Source organism: Salvelinus sp. IW2-2015, linkage group LG18 (genome assembly GCF_002910315.2).
Source record: "Salvelinus sp. IW2-2015 linkage group LG18, ASM291031v2, whole genome shotgun sequence".
NCBI classification, from domain to species: Eukaryota; Metazoa; Chordata; class Actinopteri; order Salmoniformes; family Salmonidae; genus Salvelinus; species Salvelinus sp. IW2-2015.
In genome coordinates, this window is record NC_036858.1 from 48,403,983 (window position 1) to 48,422,953 (window position 18,971).

The window sequence follows — 18,971 nt, forward strand, 5'->3', positions numbered from 1 at the left end:
GGAGATAACAATCTCTCTCCATAAGCGACAGGGACTAAGTTACAGATTGGAGCTGTGCTCGTGGCTCGAATCATAATAAGGGTGTGTCTTTAGGAGTAAGCATAGATAGAATAAGAAATGTTATTAGTTCATCAATATCGCTTCGTTGAAGATACTCATGAACCATTAGAATGGTTCCCTTTGGACTATAGGGTTGCGGGCAGAGAGAGTTGGTAAATTGGTCCCCAGCATTTTGCCCTACTACTCGTCTCGCTAAAGGGGCTTAAGGTCACTTGGGGCCCAGAGAGGGGAGAGGGTCAGGGCCTTGTCTTCATATGTCAATGTATCTGTTAAACCATGTGTGCTATGGTCCGAATCTCATTTCTTTATTAAATAAATGTCGCCAAACAAAAACAAAGAACAAAGGAAAACGACCGTTGAAGCTGAACTAGGCTATACCAGGCCACTAACACAGTACAACTTCCCCCGGCTACATACTAAGGTGGCAAACCACCAGGCTGCCTAAAGTATGATTCCCAATCAGAGCGACAACGATTAGGCAGCTGTCCCCTCGTTTGAGCAACCCAATACTCCGGCCCCAAACATAGAAACAGAAAAACATAGAAAGTAAAAGAAACTAAGAAATCTCCACGCCTAGTCACACCCTGGCCTAGCACCAAAATACGCAGAATTCAAACAAGCACTCGCGAGAACTTGTGTGGCCAGAGCACGCGTGACAGCCCTATAACAAAGTCCATAGTATGTGTCACCTTTTTAAACACCCGCGATGAGCTGCCGTTTAATGGGCTCTTAACCAAACATGTCCGGTGAGTTTTTTTCGGCATTGTGCATTTTTATAACGAGAGCGAGCAATGAGATGGTGCGCGTTGCTGTAAGCTCAAATCGAAAATCCATTTAAAAAAAACCAAATCCCGCATCTGTTTTAATAGACCGAAAAAAGATTGAGCTGTAGCGTGGACTAGTCAGAAGCAGGGAGTTAATTACCACCTGGAACTGGACACTAATATTTCTTCAAGACTCGACCAAACCATTATCATGGAATTATGGGAAATGAAAAGAGACAGAAAAAAGGAGAGGAGAGAGGAGGCTACTGAGAGGCAAGTTGCTGTGTGGGCGAGTGCTAGGGCTGTGTGAACCACCGCGGGGAAAAAGCAGTAAAAAAGTAAACAAAGAACCACGCGCTGGGAGAAAAAGGCATCCCGCAGGCCATGCTGCACCGTAGAAACTGTCGCTTATATGAAATTCTCTACTTATACTGAAAATCTAAGCAGGTTCTAAGGTCCAAGAGGCTTCTAATACTAAACAAGCTTCACTACCTCTCCTTAAGCCATAAGATTCCTGACATGCCTATATCAAATGGCTACCTAGAGCTTATTGTGGCATTATGACCCGACTCACCGCTGCACCGGGATGATGGAATAGTCCAGACCACTTTTTCCCCCTAAAACCACAAAATGCTTGCCATAAATCCCCTCAGCCACTGTCACCGGCCACCAACCATGATTTTACTCTCCGCTAGTACATCTGAATTATCTAATCATACGCATAGCACGTGTTGACATAACCTTGGCCCCTCTCGTAGTCACAATAGTAATTGTTGGTTTACATTTCCCCAAAATTACAATAGCGGGCAATGGTTAGGTATGGGTTGTATAGCTTCCATTCCTTAAAATCATTTTAAAAAAAAAAAAAACCCATTATAAAATTGTGGGTCTCCCTGGTAACTCACCACTCCAAAAAGAGGGCACTTAGCCCGTTTTTCTTTTCTGTTTTCCTCGGAGCTGTGCGCAAACTAAATCGGAACATATAGGAAACAACATCGCACATTCATTATTACCTTGTTTTTTTCTAAAAAAAGCCTTACGCAATAATCATATTGACTCCAGTCTGTACGCAGTACCCAGGTCGGTTTTCATGGCCCCCACCGAACTTGGAGCGCCCGCTTGTCACTAGAATTGAGTTGTATCCCATAAGTAGCCTCGCGGGTTAGGGCTATTGTTAGATTTACAGGTATGGGACGTTCCGCCTGTTTCTATTATTCGAAAATATCAATTTAACTTTAAGAACCATTTATATTTATAAATATTCTGTGGGAAACTCCTTTTGTGTTTATACAAACAAATGAATGTCATCTTTTTTCTTAGGCCAAACTATATAATTAAATATAACAATAACAAAGAAAAAATAAATAAAGAGTAAATATATAGAATTGAGCAAAAGAGAAAATTACCGGCTACCGGAAAAATATAACAAATGCATTAAAAGGAAGAAGGAACCAGAACGAAAACACCCCCCCTCCATGAGAGATGTCGGGGCTACATGTTTAGCACATGGCCCCATCTCAATAGAACACGAGATGTGAGGAGAGGCGCGCTCGTCGGAGGTTGCGAATACGTCAAGGTTAAGGAGTAACCACCGTACGCGCTATTTGAAAGTTTTATTTCCATGTAACAATTGCTTGTTTCCCAATTTCCCATTTTTAACAACAAAATTCCCGTCCATAGGCTACACCTATACCCTCTTACTCAGGCCCGGCCCCGAGTCCCTACTCTATAAGAAAGGCTGGTTCACAATTCAGTAATGGATTTTCCTTTTATCCTGGTTGGATTTATGAATAATAGGCTGTGCCCTGACCACAGTATGGTGATTTGATTGGCACTGACTTCGTTCTCCGCATCCCTATCTTCAGCAGAACTACGTAACTGTTTGGGTGACGCTGTAGGGTAACTGGCGTGACACGCCAGAAGTGCTTAATCGCGGATCGCATGTCCCGGCAGTTGCGCGGAGCATACTAAGGCTAGATGGGCCCCTCTGGAGAGTCTCGGTCTAACAAAGCAAAATTATCTATCAATTGAACCTACCAGGCGGAATAACGAAAATCAATACCCCAAATACCCATAAACTTTAAATTAAAAAAAAAACCAACCACTAGGGCACTCATTCTTGTCTATTAAGAATTATCATAACCTCGAATCTAGAAACACTCTTGGGTGGGACGCCCATCCCAGCCATAAAACTCACACCTCTCTGCGTTAGCCCTGATAATCACTCGCATAAATCTCAGTGGATCACTGGCCCCATCAATTTGGCCTGCGTCCCCAAAAACAACGTACAAAAATAGGAGAACAAGAAGGCGGTCCAAAAAAAACGAAAACACATTGCTTGCCACCGGCAACGTTCATGCTGGAGGATGTTGCAGTCAGCAGAACGTTCTCGCCCACGGCGTCTCCAGACTCTGTCACGTCTGTCACATATGCATCAGTGTGAACCTGCTTTCACATCTGTGAAGAGCACAGGGCGCCAGTGGCGATTTGCCAAATATTGGTGTTCTCTGCAAATGCCAAACGTCCTGCACGGTGTTGGGCGTTAAGCACAACCCAACCTGTGGACGTCGGGCCCTCATAACACCCCTGCATGGAGTCTGTTTCTGACGTTTGAGCAGACACATGCACATTTGTGGCCTGCCTGGAGGTCATTTTGCAGGGCTCTGGCAGTGCTCCTCCTTGCACAAAGCGGAGGTAGCGGGTCCTGCTGCTGGGTTGTTGCCTCCTACGGCCTTCCTCCACGGTCTCCTGATGTACTGGCCTGTCTCCTGGTAGCGCCTCCATGCTCTGGACACTACGCTGACAGACACAGCAAACCTTCTTGCCACAGCTCGCAATTGAGTGCCATCCTGGATGAGCTGCACTACCTGAGCCACTTGTGTGGGTTTGTAGACTCCATCTCATGCTACCACTAGAGGTGAGAGCACCGCCAGCATTCAAAAGTGACCAAAACATCAGCCAGGAAGCAGACCGCAAGGTTTAATACAAATCTTTGCTGTTGAAAGAGCTAAATGTTAGTCAAAAAGAAATGTCTAAAGGCTTTTTTTATAATGGAGATCAAGTTTATAAATTGCTCGGCTGGGCTGATGAGACAGTGGATTGCACAGTCAGATGGAACAGATTAAATGGGCTTTTTTAGGGTCATAATATTTAAGCCGATGGTAACTGTGGAATAGACACCGGCTGGAATGTGGTTTTTAACCAATCAGCATTCAGGATTATACCCACCCATTGTATAATGTGTTAATTATGCAGTTACTACCTGACCTGAGCATTGTTTCACACACCCAGAGTGGGGTTTATTGAGCAATCTGTTCTGTTTGGCAAATAACTATATAAGGAGCCAAAGAGAATGTAAATGTGACACACAAATAAGCTTTTACCCAAATTAGACTATAAGCGTAGCCACACACACAGAGCGAGAAAGACACTCATTACCTCCTCTCTTTAGCCCTCACAGGAGGGTGCTTCTGATCTGACTTTCCACACAGCTAATACAGTTGTACATTCCAGGGAATTTAGTTATCCTGCGCCTCTCGTCTCTTACCTCTGACCTTTACCAATCAGAGAGAAGCTAAGCAGCCTCCAGTCCCCTCACTTCTCCCTTCCAGGTGTCTACCTAATGTAGGCTGCTGGAAGGAGCATGGACCATTAATTAGATTACAGTGGACAGACAGGGCACTGGTGGCAGTCTGGACAGGGTGGTGATTGGTCATGCACCCCTGGTACCATATTTCCTAGAGTAGCAGTCAGACGTCTTTGTCCTGTCGTGTCCCTTGTATATATATTTTTACATCTTTTTCTTCGCATATCTTTTAAAAATATTTTCCTAAACCTCAACTTCTAAATACTCTCCTGCAACCCGCCTCACCCAATGTGACGTGGATCTGTTTTTTTTCCTAAAGTACTTCTATTTACTTCGGATCTGGAATCCCTCAACTGAAGCTAGCCAGCTAACTAGTTACCAGCTATCAGTCGGCAAACCATTGCTAGTGGTCATCAGCTAACCTTTAGCTCGGAAAGCTCTCGCCAGTTCGAACAACGTGACTCAAACCAGAGCATAACGGACCTATTTCTTTTTCTTCTTCTTTCTCTCCATATCCCTGGATTCCTACCGCAAACTCTGAACATTTTCATCTGGATCTTCGCAACTAGCTAACCGCAATCCCGGGTGACTACTCCTGGCTAGCATTTCCATCCCGGAGCAAGCACCAATTAGCCTGAAGCTAGCCCGGCTAGGGCTCCTGTGCTACCACCAAAGCCCACTCCTGGGCTACAATATCCTGACCCCTTCTAGTGCCGGTACAGGGAACGGAACACCGCCGATCCTCTACGAATGGAATACCGACATAATCTGCCCGAGGATTCCAACAGGCCGCTCAGGCGTGACGTCCGCTGAAGGCCCATTCTGCTAACCGCGGCCTGCTAGCTACCTAGAGCTACTTGGAACCCTACTAATCCACGACTGGTCTATCAATGTCACCGCACGAAGAGGCAAAAACAGACTTACCTCCATCGCAACGTCCCCCAAAGGCCCATCTGCTAACTTGCTAGCCCCGGTCTGCTAACTGCTAGCTTGCTTGCCCCGGTCTGCTAACTGCTAGCTTGCTAGCCCCGGTCTGCTAACTGCTAGCTTGTTTAGCCCCGGACTACTAACTGTTAGCTTGTTAGCATCGGCCTGCTAACTGTCTGAATCACCGTGTCCCCAGTCAGCCCAACCACTCACTGGACCCATATGTTCACTTGGCTACGCATGCCTCTCTCTAATATCAATATGCCTCATCCATTACTGTCCTGGTTAGTGATTAYTGTCTTATTTCACTGTAGAGCCTCTAGCCCTGCTCAATATGCCTTAACCAACCATGTTGTTCCACCTCCTACATATGCGATGACATCACCTGGTTTAAACGTCTCTAGAGACTATATCTGTCTCATCATTACTCAATACCTCCAACGTACTCACATCCTACCTTACCTTTGTCTGTACACTATGCCTTGAATCTATGCTATCGTTCCCAGAAACCTGCTCCTTTTACTCTCTGTTCCGAACGTGCTAGACGGCCAGTTCGTATAGCCTTTAGCCGTACCCTTATCCTACTTCTCCTCTGTTCCTCTGGTGATGTAGAGGTTAATCCAGGTCCTGCAGAGCCTAGCTCAACTCCCACTCCCCAGGTGCTCTCATTTGTTGACTTCTGTAACCGTAAATGCCTTGGTTTGATGCATGTTAACATTAGAAGCCTACTCCCTAAGTTTGTTTTACTCACTGCTTTAGCACACTCTGCCAACCCGGATGTCTTAGCCGTGTCTGAATCCTGGCTTAGGAAAACCACCAAAAACCCTGAAATCGCCATCCCTAACTATAACATTTCCTGCCAAGATAGAACTGCCAAAGGGGGCGGTGTTGCAATCTACTGCAAAGATAGCCTGCAGAGTTCTGTCTTACTATCCAAGTCTGTACCCAAACATTTGGGACGCACACTTGGTGTGCCTCCAACCCTCTGTTCTGCCAACAATATATATGAACGTTCTCGTGGACACTGTCCTACTGGGCTTGAGATTGGTCTGGCCCTCTTAGGCAGGACTGTTCATTGTCGGGCTTGGGTGGTTTCTAATAAGATACTTATTTAGACATGGGACACCAGGTGAGTTTAACTACCAGGTAGAAACAAAAAACACAAGTGTTTCGTGCCTCCAGGTCTGGAATTGAACAGCCCTGCACTAAGGTGACTCGATGCCTTGTCTGGGATGAGACAATCACTGTCTGTGTCCCAGATGGACTACAGATTAAAATTAGCTATCCAGCTAAAACTGGTGCAATGGCATGATTTTTTTACTAATAGTTAAGACATCAAAACTATGAAATAACACATGGAATCATTTTTTTATTTAAYATTTATTTCACTAGGCAAGTCAGTTAAGAACAAATTCTTATTTACGATGACGGCCTACCCCGGATGATGCAGGGCCGATTGTGCGCCGCCCTATGGGACTCTCAATCACGACCGGATGTGATGCAGCCTTGATTCGAACCAGGGACTGCAGTGACGCCTCTTGCACTGAGATACAGTGCCTTAGCCCGCTGCGCCACTCAAATATATTTTATATTTGAGATTCTTCAAAGTAGCCACCCTTTGCCTTCATGACAGCTTTGCACACACTTGGTCTTCTCTCAACCAGCTTCACTTGGAATGCGTATCCATCAGTCTTGAAGGAGTTCCCACATATGCTGAGCACTTGTTGGCTGCTTTTCCTTCACTCTGCGGTCCAAGTCATTCCAAACCATCTCAATTGGGTTGAGCTCAGGTAATTGTGGAGGCCAGGTCATCTGATGCAGCACTCCATCACTCTCCTCCTTGGTAAAATAGCCCTTACACAGCCTGGAGGTGTGTTGTGTCATTGTCCTGTTGAAAAACAAATAAGCCCAGACCAGATGGGATGGCTATTCGCTGCAGAATGTTATGGTTGCCATGCTGGTTAAGGGTGCATTGAATTCAAAATAAATCACAGAATGAGTCACCAGAAAAGCACCCCCACACCAGCTCCTCCATGCTTCACGGTGGGAACCACACATGCCGAGATCATCCGTTCACCTACTTCGCGTCTCACAAAGACATGGCGGTTGGAACCAAATATTGCAAATTTGGACTCATCAGACCAAAGGACAGACTTCCACCAGTCTAATGTGCATTGCTTGTGTTCTTGGCCCAGGCAAGTCTCTTCTTATTATTGTTGTCCTTTAGTAGTGGTTTCTGTGCAGGAATTCCACCATGAAGGCCTGATTCACGCAGTCTCCTCTGAACAGTTGATGTTGAGATGTGTCTTTTACTTGAACTCTGAAGCATTTCATTTGGGCTGAAATTTCTGAGGCTGGTAACTCTTATCTGGTAATGAACTTATCCTCTACAGCAGAGGTAACTCTGGGTCTTCCTTTCCTGTGGCGGTCCTCATGAGAGCCAGTTTCATCATAGCGCTTGATGGTTTTTGTGACTGCACTTGAAATTACTTTCAAAGTTCTTGAAACGTTCCAGATTACTTTAAGAAATGAAGGTCAGTCAATGATGGACTGTCGTTTCTCTTTGCTTATTTGAGCTGTTCTTGCCATAATATGGATATAGGGCTATCTTCTGTATTCCAACCCTACCTTGTCACAACACAACTGATTGGCTCAAATGCATTAAGGATAGAAATTCCAAAAATGTACTTTTAACAAAGCACACCTGTTAATTGAAATGCATGAAGCTGGTTGAGAGAATGCCAAGAGTGTGCAAAGCTGTCATTATGGCTACTTTTGAAGAATCTCATAAAATATTTGTTTAACAGTTTTTTGGTTACTACATGATTCCATGTGTTATTTCATAGTGTTGATGTCTTCACCATTATTTTACAATGTAGAAAATAGTAAAAAGAAAGAAAAAACCCTGGAATGAGCAGGTGTGTCCAAAGAGGTRTGTGCGTGTGTGTGTGTTTGTTCTCTCTCCATGTGCCCTCTGCTGTCAATTTCTCTATGTCTTGTCTTTTGCGCTCTCAGGTACTTTTTTCTTACTGTCTCCTTTGTCTATCTTCTTCTGTTATGGCCTGTTCTGTTTTCATGGTTTCTCTCTCCATCATATCCTATTCTTCTGTTGCCGTCTTTGTGCCTTGTCTGGTGTCTCTCCCCATCATCTACTCTTCTGTTGYTGTCTGTGTCTTGTCTGGTGTGTCTCTTCAGTTTTTCCAAATCAGTCAAGGGGATACTGGGGTAGATTAACTTGTTTGTTTTGGGCCTGTGTCTGGGTCACCTAAATCATCATCTTCCCTACCAGCTGCCCCTGGCTGCTGCTGTTCTAAGTGCTCCACTGGCCTGCTGTTCTCATCTGTCCTCCTCAACTCATCTGAAAGGTAGCAAGTCAGAGGTGTGACATGTAATTAGTTTGTTTTAAAGGTGCAACTGCACTTCCTGATTTGGCTTCGTTTTAGATTTGGTTCATTAAGAAATGCTAGTGGTCATGACTGAATTCAAACGTGAGTTGGTTTTCGAGGTGTGGTTTGATGTGTGTGTCTCGTGTGTGTTCGCATGTGGGTGAGTTAGACAAATTATTTCGCCAATTAGCTTCAGCCGGCTGGTGTGCGACCCGACTTTGGATAGCCTATTTCTGGGGCTAGTTAGGGACGGACACCTTTTAGTTCTCATTAAATAATTAAAAAATTTGTATATGAATTCCTACAATTAATAGTTGGTTTGAGGTTTTGAAATCATTTAAATTTGGAGCTATTGAAATTAACATATTGTTCCATGTACATTGGGTAATTTACCGATGGTCCTTAACTAGCCCCATAAGGATATCCAGAGTCAACCCAAATTTACCACAGGCATTACGACCGGGTCACATGCAGCTGCACTACGAATTGATGATTACTCGTGTGCTGCCAGCTGTGGGTAGGATTGAAAGAAACCCAACCTTCATTTACGTTGTGATGCAGTCACGAACAACAAGTCTCACAAAACTTTTGGATGAGACTGACTTTGTGACCAAAATTATCCTATTTACACTTTGTAGTATATTATGACAGAATAAATGTTTCGGACTCAACGCCACATAGGCTGTCTCTAAATGAGAAGTTGGTTTTTAAGGGCAGTTGCGCTTTAAAGTTACTGTATACTGACACGAGCAGGGAAACTCAACTGTAAAGAAAAATCCAAGTGACTGCATAAGAGCGCAACATGAGAGATAAGAAGCTACATAGCCTCTAGGGTTTATGAATATAAAGAGACAAGCAAAAAATACCTGTAGAATGGAATAAGTTATTAGACTTCTACGATACATTTCATTAGTTCTACAAGCTAATGTGAGATTTGTAGATTAAATAACATTTGAGGACACAAGGGCCTATGTATTTTCAATGTTTTGTCGAGCTACAAATCTAAAAACAATGCTGGCCATCTTTTCCCCTTTCGTTCAAGTTTGTTTATCATTAGTGCTGAGCGATTAACCAAAATGTTGGTTATTTTTCCATGTTTAAACAACTAATTGACTGACATCGGTTCAATTATTTGAATTTCATTTTGTTCATTTTTTTTCTGTGAGCTCAATGTACACAATCAAAGTTTCTCTATAGATAAATCCGATCCAGCCTGAACTGTACGATGTAGTTTCAACATGCCAATCTTCTACAAAGTTCAGCTAAGACTTGGTAATTAACTACAATGACCATAATCCCAATGTGCATCTACTTTCCCAGTCTGTTTCTTTACACTTGCTACAGAAGAGAGAAGAATGATGAATCGTGATGTGACAGAGAGCAGATGTTGCTTCGCGAGGTAGWGTATCTCTCTACCTGAAAATACATGATCTCTCAGCACTGTCATTTACACGATATACATGGGAGTACACATTGCAATGAGATACTTTCAGGTTAACCTCTCGACAATTTTACAATAAAAAAAATAAGTAGCTAAGTGAAAACGAGTAATAAAGATATAAAAGCTCAATGAAATAATTTCACCAATTTAATAATGGGCAGTTTCTTACAAATAGTTACATAGCCTATATGGAAATAACAGACATGAGCCAAGCATGTTTACTAGTAGAATGGAATAGGTTATAAGACCTCTCTGATTAATTTTGTCAGTTCTACCACCTCAACATTGCTCATTTTAAAACAGGGTTAAATATATTGTGTAGAAAAATTAAGAACATCCGTGGGGGAGGGGTCACGTGATGTGAGCGGTCCACTGCATTGTGAAATCTTGACCAGCAGGCACTGTGTCCCTCCAGGCGCTTCTTGCAGTGCCTGCTACTGCCTAGCGCATTATATTGTATTGTTTATTTTTGTCATAAAAATGTCAGTAAAACAAAATTATACTGCATAGCGCAAGTGATGTGTGGTTATGGAAACTCACATAGGTGCTGGATCAAGCCCAGGCCTAATTACACCACTGGCGTGTGCAAGCAAGTGTGTGCGTGTGCACGAGCATGACAAAGGTAAGAGTCAGCACAACCGGTCTTCAGTGTCAGTGAATTAATAGGCAATCAGGGGACTGGCATACTGTAGGGAAGCTGCATTGCTCTCTCTCTCTCTCATCAAATCCCCATCATTACCTCCATCTGTTTATCAAACAGAAAGAGAGGCTTGCCAGATAAACCTGTCCAAGGTAATTCATGGCTCAGATTCAGCAGCTTGCTCAACTAAATGCAGACATATTAGACAAATCATTCACTTAACTTAACACCACACTTGGTGCCTGTGGCAGACAGCAGAGTATCTTGGAGCCTGGTCAGCTATTACACATTGGAACGTGCACAAGCATGCATGCACATGCACCGACTCTAGTATCCTATGACATTACAAAAATCCCTTCTGACTCCAATATTCCCTTTCTATTTCAGGTGACCGGAGCTCAGTAGTGAACAGTTGGATAGATGTTGTTGGGATGGGAGTCCGTGCCAAGACCGGGGGCAGGACAGCGTCAGTGTCAACACCAGCAGCCAAAACCATGTTAGACACCACAGAACCCGAGCCGAGCCACCGGCCAAATCTTACATTTCCTGTAGCCATCAGTATCCTTTAAGGGCTAATTTTTCACGGAGGAGCATCGCAACTCCCTCCTCTCCCCCAGCCCCTTATCTTCACCCACTATCCCCTCCTTTCGTGTCTACTATACGTACATTTAATTTGCCTGTGTTTACCTGAAGTGGAAGTGCCAATAAATCTGTCAGTTCTGAATCAGAAACACGCACGGCAGGAGCTGAGGGGCAAGATAAAGTAAATCAAACTTCCATTAGAACTTGAGGACTGTAACACCATATAACAGGATCTGGTAGCTGTAAGGCACCAGACTCGGACAGAGGCTCGTCGCTCCATGATGCCAACCCTTCATTAGCATGGATGGAGCGGGAGGTGAGGGACAAGGTGCTCATGATGCCCATAAAGCCACGCTGTCCAGCAGGAGTTGGGACGGTTCGTGTCCTTCTTGCTGGTGGAGGTAGTTCTCCCACTGAGGCAGGCCAGGCATCTCTAGAGCTGAGTCAGTTCATCATCTCGCCATAGTATACTTCCTTATCCGGTTTGAAGGACCATGGAAATAGCGCCACCAATTAGTGTTGGTCTCCGAAAGAGGTGCCGGTTAAATATAGGTACAAACGTCCCTGCGCCTCAATTAGAAGGCGTGGTAATGACCAGTAGACGACAGATGTACAAAACACACTTTATTGCACACACACACCAACATAGCAAGAGGGGACTAGTAGAAGTGGTTTCTGTAATGGAACGAAAGGGTAATGTATTTAATAAAATGTTATTGGTCACATACACATGGTTACCAGATGTTATTGCGAGTGTAGCGAAATGATGGTGCTTCTAGTTCGGACAGTGCAACAATATCTAACAAGTAATATCTAACAATTCCACAACAAATTCATAATACACAAATGTAAGTAAAGGAATGGAATGACAATATATAAATATATGAATGAGCAATGTCAGAGCGACATAGGCTAAGATGCAATAGATAGTATAAAATACAGTATATACATATGAGAAGAGTAACGCAAGATATGTAAACATTATTAAAAAGTGGAATTATTATAGTGGCTAGTGATCCATTTATTTAAGTGGCCAATGATTTCAAGTCTGTATGTAGGCAGCAGCCTCTTTATGCTAGTGATGGCTGTTTAACAGTCTGATGGCCTTGTGATAGAAGCTGTTTTTCAGTCTCTCGGTCCCAGCTTTGATGCACATGTACTGACCTCGCCTCGTGGATGATAGCAGGGTGAACAGGCAGTGGCTCGGGTGGTTGATGTCCCTGATGATCTCTTTGGCCTTCCTGTGACATCGGGTTCTGTAGGTATCCTGGAGGGCAGGTAGTTTACAACCCAGTGATGCGTTGTGCAGAACGGTTCTGGGTGGTGCAGTTGCTGTACCAGGCGGTGATACAGCCCAACAGGATGCTCTCAATTGTGCATCTGTAAAAGTGTGTGAGGGTTTTAGGTGACAAGCCAAATTTCTTCAGCCTCCTGTTGAAGAGGTGCTGTTGTACATTCTTCACCACACCATCTGTGTGGGTGGACCATTTCAGTTTGTCAGTGATATGTACGCCAAGGAAATGAAAACTTTCCACCTTCACTACTGCTGTCCCATGGATGTGGATAGGGGGGTGCTCACTATGCTGTTTCCTGAAGTCCACGATCATCTCCTTTGTTTTGTTGACGTTGAGTGAGAGGTTGTTTTCCTGACAACACACTCCGAGAGCCCTCACCTCCTCCCTGTAGGCTATCTCATCGTTGTTGGTAATCAAGCCTACTACTGTTGCGTCGTCTGCAAACATTTAAACATGTTAACCCTCGCAAGGCTGCCAGCCCAGACGGCATCCCGAGCCGCGTCCTCAGAGCATGAGCAGACCAGCTGGCTGGTGTGTTTACGGACATATCCCTATCCCAGTCTGCTGTCCCCACATGCTTCAAGATGGCCACCATTCTTCTTGTACCCAAGAAAGCAAAGGTAACCGAACTAAATGACAAAATGACTCACTTCTGTCATCATGAAGTGCAATGAGCGACTACTCAAGAATCGTATCACCTCCACCTTACCTGTCACCCTTGACCTAATTCAATTTGCTTACCGCCCCCAATAGGTCCACAGATGATGCAATCACCTGCTCACTGCCCTATCCCATCTAGACAAGAGGAATACCTATGTAAGAATACTGTTCATTGACTACAGCTCAGCATTCAACACCATAGTACCCTCCAAGCTAATCATTAAGCTTGAGGCCCTGGGTCTCAACCCACCCTGTGCAATTCGGTCCTGGACTTCCTGACGGCCACCCACAAGGGGTGAAGGTCGGAAATAACATCTCCACTTCACTGATCCTCAACACTGGGGGCCCACAAGGGTGCGTGCTCAGCCCCCTCCTGTACTCCTTGTTCACCAATGACTGCGTAGCCATGCATGCCTCCAACTCGATCATCAAGTTTGCAGACGACACAACCGTAGTAGGGTTGATCACCAACAACAACGACAGCCTACAGGGAGAAAGTGCGGGCACTTGGCGTGTGGTGTCAGGAAAAACAACCTCTCACTCAACGTCAACAAAACAAAGGAGATGATCGTGGACTTCAGGAAACAGCAGGGAACACCCCCCTATCGACATCGAAGGGACAGCAGTGGAGAAGGTAGAAAGTTAAGTTCCTTGGCGTACACATCATGGACAAACTGAAATGGTCCAGGTGCAAGGTGAAGGTGAAATGGTGAAGGTGCAACAGCGCCTCTTCAACTTCAGGAGGCAGAAGAAATTTAGCTTGTCACCTAAAACTCACAAACTTTTACAGATGCACAGTTGAGAGCATCCTGTCGGGCTGTATCACCGTCTGATACGGCAACTGCACCACCCACAACCGCAGGGCTCTCCAGAGGGTGGTGCGGTATACACAACGCATCACCGGGGGAACACTACCTGCCCTCCAGGACACCTACAGCACCTGATGTCACAGGAAGGCCAAAAAGATCATCAAGGACAACAACCACCCGAGCCACTGCCTGTTCACCCCGCTACCATCCAGAAGGCGAGGTCAATACAGGTGCATCAAAGCTGGGACCGAGAGACTAAAAAACATCTTCCATCTCAAGGCCATCAGACTGCTAAACAGCCATCACTAACACAGAGGCTGCTGCCTACATACAGACTTGAAATCATTGGCCACTTTAATAAATGGATCACTAGTCACTTCAATAATGTTTACATATCTTGCATTACTCATCCCATTTGTAAATACTGTATTTTATACCATCTGTTGCATCTATGCCACTCAGTCATTGCTCATCCATATATTTATATGTACATATTCTTATTCCATCCCTTTACTTAGATTTGTGCGTATTAGGTAGTTCGCTACACTCGCAATAACATCTGCTAACCATGTGTATGTGACCAACAAAATGGAATAGCAGCAAAAAAACATGGCAAAGCATACATCAGGTATAAGCATAGCATCCTATTAGGCTTAACACAATATATACACAGGGCAACTAATGTTAATGAGTCTAATGGTATTATGGCTATTATAGCAAACGCAGCACACAGTATACCAATATAGTGTATACAATAGTAGCTATAAGGTGTTAGCAATGGGCTAATATAATAAACATTGCGCACAATATATACAAGGCCAACTAGCGTAGGTAATAACTTAGCAGGCAAGCAGGCCAAAGGCCATGGGCTAACATAGCAATAATATAACCAGAACCATTAGCGGTAGCAAGTTAGCATGCTATGTGGCTAATAATGGTAATATGTAAACAGAAGCCATGTTGCATAAGGCCATGGGGGTGGCCATCTTAGGTTGCATAACAATGACAACACTGGCCATCTTAAGGCCTATGGCAGAAATGGCTATCAGATAGCTTACAGTAGAACCAGACAGAAGGAAGATCCATGGGGTGTGGCCCAGCTGTTGGCGTGGAAGGCAGAGATTTATGGGAGAGCTCCTTGATCTGCCACTGCTTGCTGAAAACTGAGCCCGGATTGGTCTGGATTGTGCTTTTCTACTTGTCCGGGCCCACCTGCCTATTGGACAGGCGCCCTCAGGAGATGCAGGTAGGCAGAGTCAAAGGTGTTGATGGGCAGTCAAGTGTCTGCTGGGGCTGGGGAGTTGTAAAGCTTGTGTCTATGCCCCAGGGTAAGAAAGAGGGTTTGAGAGATGGTTTTCCACCGAGGGGTATTTTAATAAGTTGTAACCCAGCTGTCTTCTAAGGCTGGGAATTGCCAGGGACCTTATGATACGACATTATCACGACACTTAGGCGCGGATACGTTATGCATTGCAATTCTCACGATTCTATATGTATTGTGATTCGATACTGTGATTTTATTGCGATTCAATGTTCTAAACATATTGCTCACCATATGTCTGCAAGAGAGCAATGAGAAGTTTTGATCAGGCATGGAAATAAAACTGCTTATTAAAACAAATTGGCTACCTATTTAAAAAGAAGATGGAGAACAAGCTGGAGAAAAATACTGAAAAATACTGGAGTTTTGGTGCAGGTACAGCCAACTAGCGCAAAAATAATAGAGATTGTCAAACGATACAATATATCATCAGAAATAATATCCGGATACGTAACTATTGATTTTTCCCCCCCATCACTACTGTGTTCCATCGCTGTGAGGTGTATTGTAGTATGTTATTAGCACTGCTGCTTATAACAAAGTTGAAGGAAACACTTACTTTGTTTTACAACCTTGCTCTCAGATAAGAAAACTGTAATAAAGAAATGGACGTTGTAATCCAAAACACATTACATTAGAAACCCTAAGCATCCTACAATGAGAGTGATCTTGTTGCAGCGAGTTGATCAAATGTGAGTTCTTGGTGTGCCCTATATGTGTAGAGACAGTTTGTTCTTACCAAGTGACCTGGCCTGGAAAAAGTACAGAACCTAATGACGACAACACCAGTATTAGCTGTTGTAATACTACACATGCTTGGGGTTGACATGGTGCTTAGGGTAAGGTGATTTAGGTCCCAATCAACGGTCTTTTGAGTAACGACAAAACTGTCTCATATRCACTACCGGTAATTTAATGTTTTTTAAATTTTAATTTGTACTATTTTCTACATTGTAGAATAATAGGGAAGACATCAAAACTATGAAATAACACATATGGAATCAAGTAATAACCAAAAAAGTCTTAAACAAATCTAAATACATTTCATATTTGAGACTGTTCAAAATAGCCACCCTTTGCCTTGATGACAGCTTTGCAAACTCTCGGCATTCTCACAACCAGCTTCATAAGGTAGTCACCTGGAATGCATTGCAATTGGTGTGCTTCGTTAAAAGTGAATTTGTGGAATTTCTTTCCTTCTTAACGCGTTTGAGCCAAATCAGTTGTGTTGTGACAAGTTGGGGGGGGGGTATAAAAGAAGATAGCCCTATTTGATAAAAGACCAAGTCCATATTATGGCAAGAACAGCTAAAATAAGCAAAGAGAAACAACAGTCCATCATTACTTTAAGACATGGTCAGTCAATACGGAACATTTCAAGAACTTTGAAAGTTTCTTCAAGTGCAGTCACAAAACCCATCAAACAATATGATGAAACTGGCTCTCATGAGGTCCGCCACAGGAATGGAAGACCCAGAGTTAGCTCTGCTGCAGAGGATAAGTTCATTAGAGTTACCAGTGTCAGAAATTGCAGACCCAATAAATCCTTCACAGAGTTAAAGTAATAGACATATCTCAACATCAACTGTTCAGAGGAGACGGTGTGAAATAAGGCCTTCATGGTCAAATTGCTGCAAAGAAACCACTACTAAAGGACACTGATAAGAAGATGAGACTTGCTTGGGCCAAGAAATACAAGCTATGGACATCAGACCGGTGGAAATGTGTCCTTTGGTCTGGAGTCCAAATTGGAGATTTTTGGTTCCAACCCCCGTGTCTTTGTGAGACGTGGCGTGAGTGAAGGGATGATCTCGCATGTGTATTTCCCACCGTAAAGCATGGAGGAGGTGGTGTGATGGTGTGGGGGTGTGAGGGTGCTTTGCTGGTGACACGGTCTGTGATTTATTTTGAATTCAAGGCACACTTAACCAGCATGGCTACCACAGCATTCTGAAGCGATACGCCATCCCATCTGGTTTGGGCTTAGTTGGACTATAATTATGTTATTCAACAGGACAATGACCCAACACACCTTCAGGCTGTGTAAGGGCTATTTTACCATGAAGGAGAGTGATGGAGTGCTGCATCAGATTACTTGGCCTCCACAATCCCACCGACCTCAACCCAATTGAGATGGTTTGGGATGAGTAGGACCTAAGGAGTGAATGAAAAACAGCCAAAAAGTGCTCAGCATATGTAGGAATATGTAGAAAATAGTAAACATAAAAGAAAAACCCTTGAATGAGTAGGTGTTCTAAAACCTTTGACCGGTAGTGTACATACAGTACATTCGGAAAGTATTCAGACCCCTTGACTTTCTCCAAATGTTATTACGTTCCAGCCTTATTATAAAATGGATTAAATAGTTTTTTCCCTCCTCATTAATCTACACACAATACCACATATTGACGAAGCAAAAGGTTTAGACATTTTTGCCAATCTATGACAAATAAAAGCTGTAAAAAAAAAACCTCTTTATTAATACATATATTAATAAGTTTTTTTTTTTTTTTTTTTTTTACAGCTTTCTCACCTGAGACCAAGTTAATAAAAGAACAGAAGCATTTCCCCATTACTTCTCGAACAAGAACTCCCGCCAGTGTAAGAGATCACTGAATCTAAGAGAACACCAATGGTTTCGACATGAAAGCCAACATAAGACCTGCTACATGCTTCCCATTAAAGCCTTTTAACAACAACCCAAGGTCAGCCACTCAGCCTACACGGTCTTTGTCAGCCTAAAGTAAAAATAGGACATGAACCAGGCCATCATGACCCAGCCATCAAATATGGCATTTTTACACATTATTAAAGACTTATGTAATATGTCAAATGCATTGATGAGCATTGTGTGTTCTATTCAGATGAAATTCCCAAGACTTTCAATTGGTTGACATACTTAGGCTACTCTGCCACCTGTAGTAAAAGTTTGGCACAGCACTTACATCAGCTTTGTAATCAAATGAGACGGATTGGCTTGTTTGATGCCTACAATGGATCTAGCAAGCCATATCAAGCTTACCTGCTGACGCAGTAGAAACTGCATCTCAAAACACACACGCAAGCATGCGCACACAGACAGACCCTTAAACTGACCATCTTGGCTCGTTCTGTTGCAGGCCAAGATAAAAAAGCACTGGTTGTATACAAATGTAGGATCTTAATTTGATCACTCTGTTGCTGGAGAACTTTCTTGCAATGCAGGACATTTTAAACTTATAGTGTATTTGAGGTTTTAAAAAGGCTTCTGAAGTTTGTAATTTCCACTGAAATTTAAGACTTGATTTTCCCTTCCAATGTTTTTTTTTAATCAACCCCTACAAATGTCCATTAATTATAAAATCCACTAAATAATTCACATTTCCTATTGCAGATTATTTTCCTGCTGTAGCAAACAGTCTTAAATTAAGATCCTACTACAGCCTCATCTCAAGAGCAGCAATGATCTGACTTAAAATAGATTGTGTGCGCCTGTGTGTGTGTGTGTGTGTGTGTGTGTG

The 18,971-nt window shown here is 43.5% G+C and overlaps 1 protein-coding gene across 4 annotated transcripts in view; it reads right to left on the reverse strand.

Annotated features, from left to right (window-relative positions):
* The window catches only part of hhat (hedgehog acyltransferase), a 216,940-nt gene that overhangs the window by 160,407 nt on the left and 37,562 nt on the right, over positions 1-18,971 (reverse strand). The window lies entirely within an intron of this gene.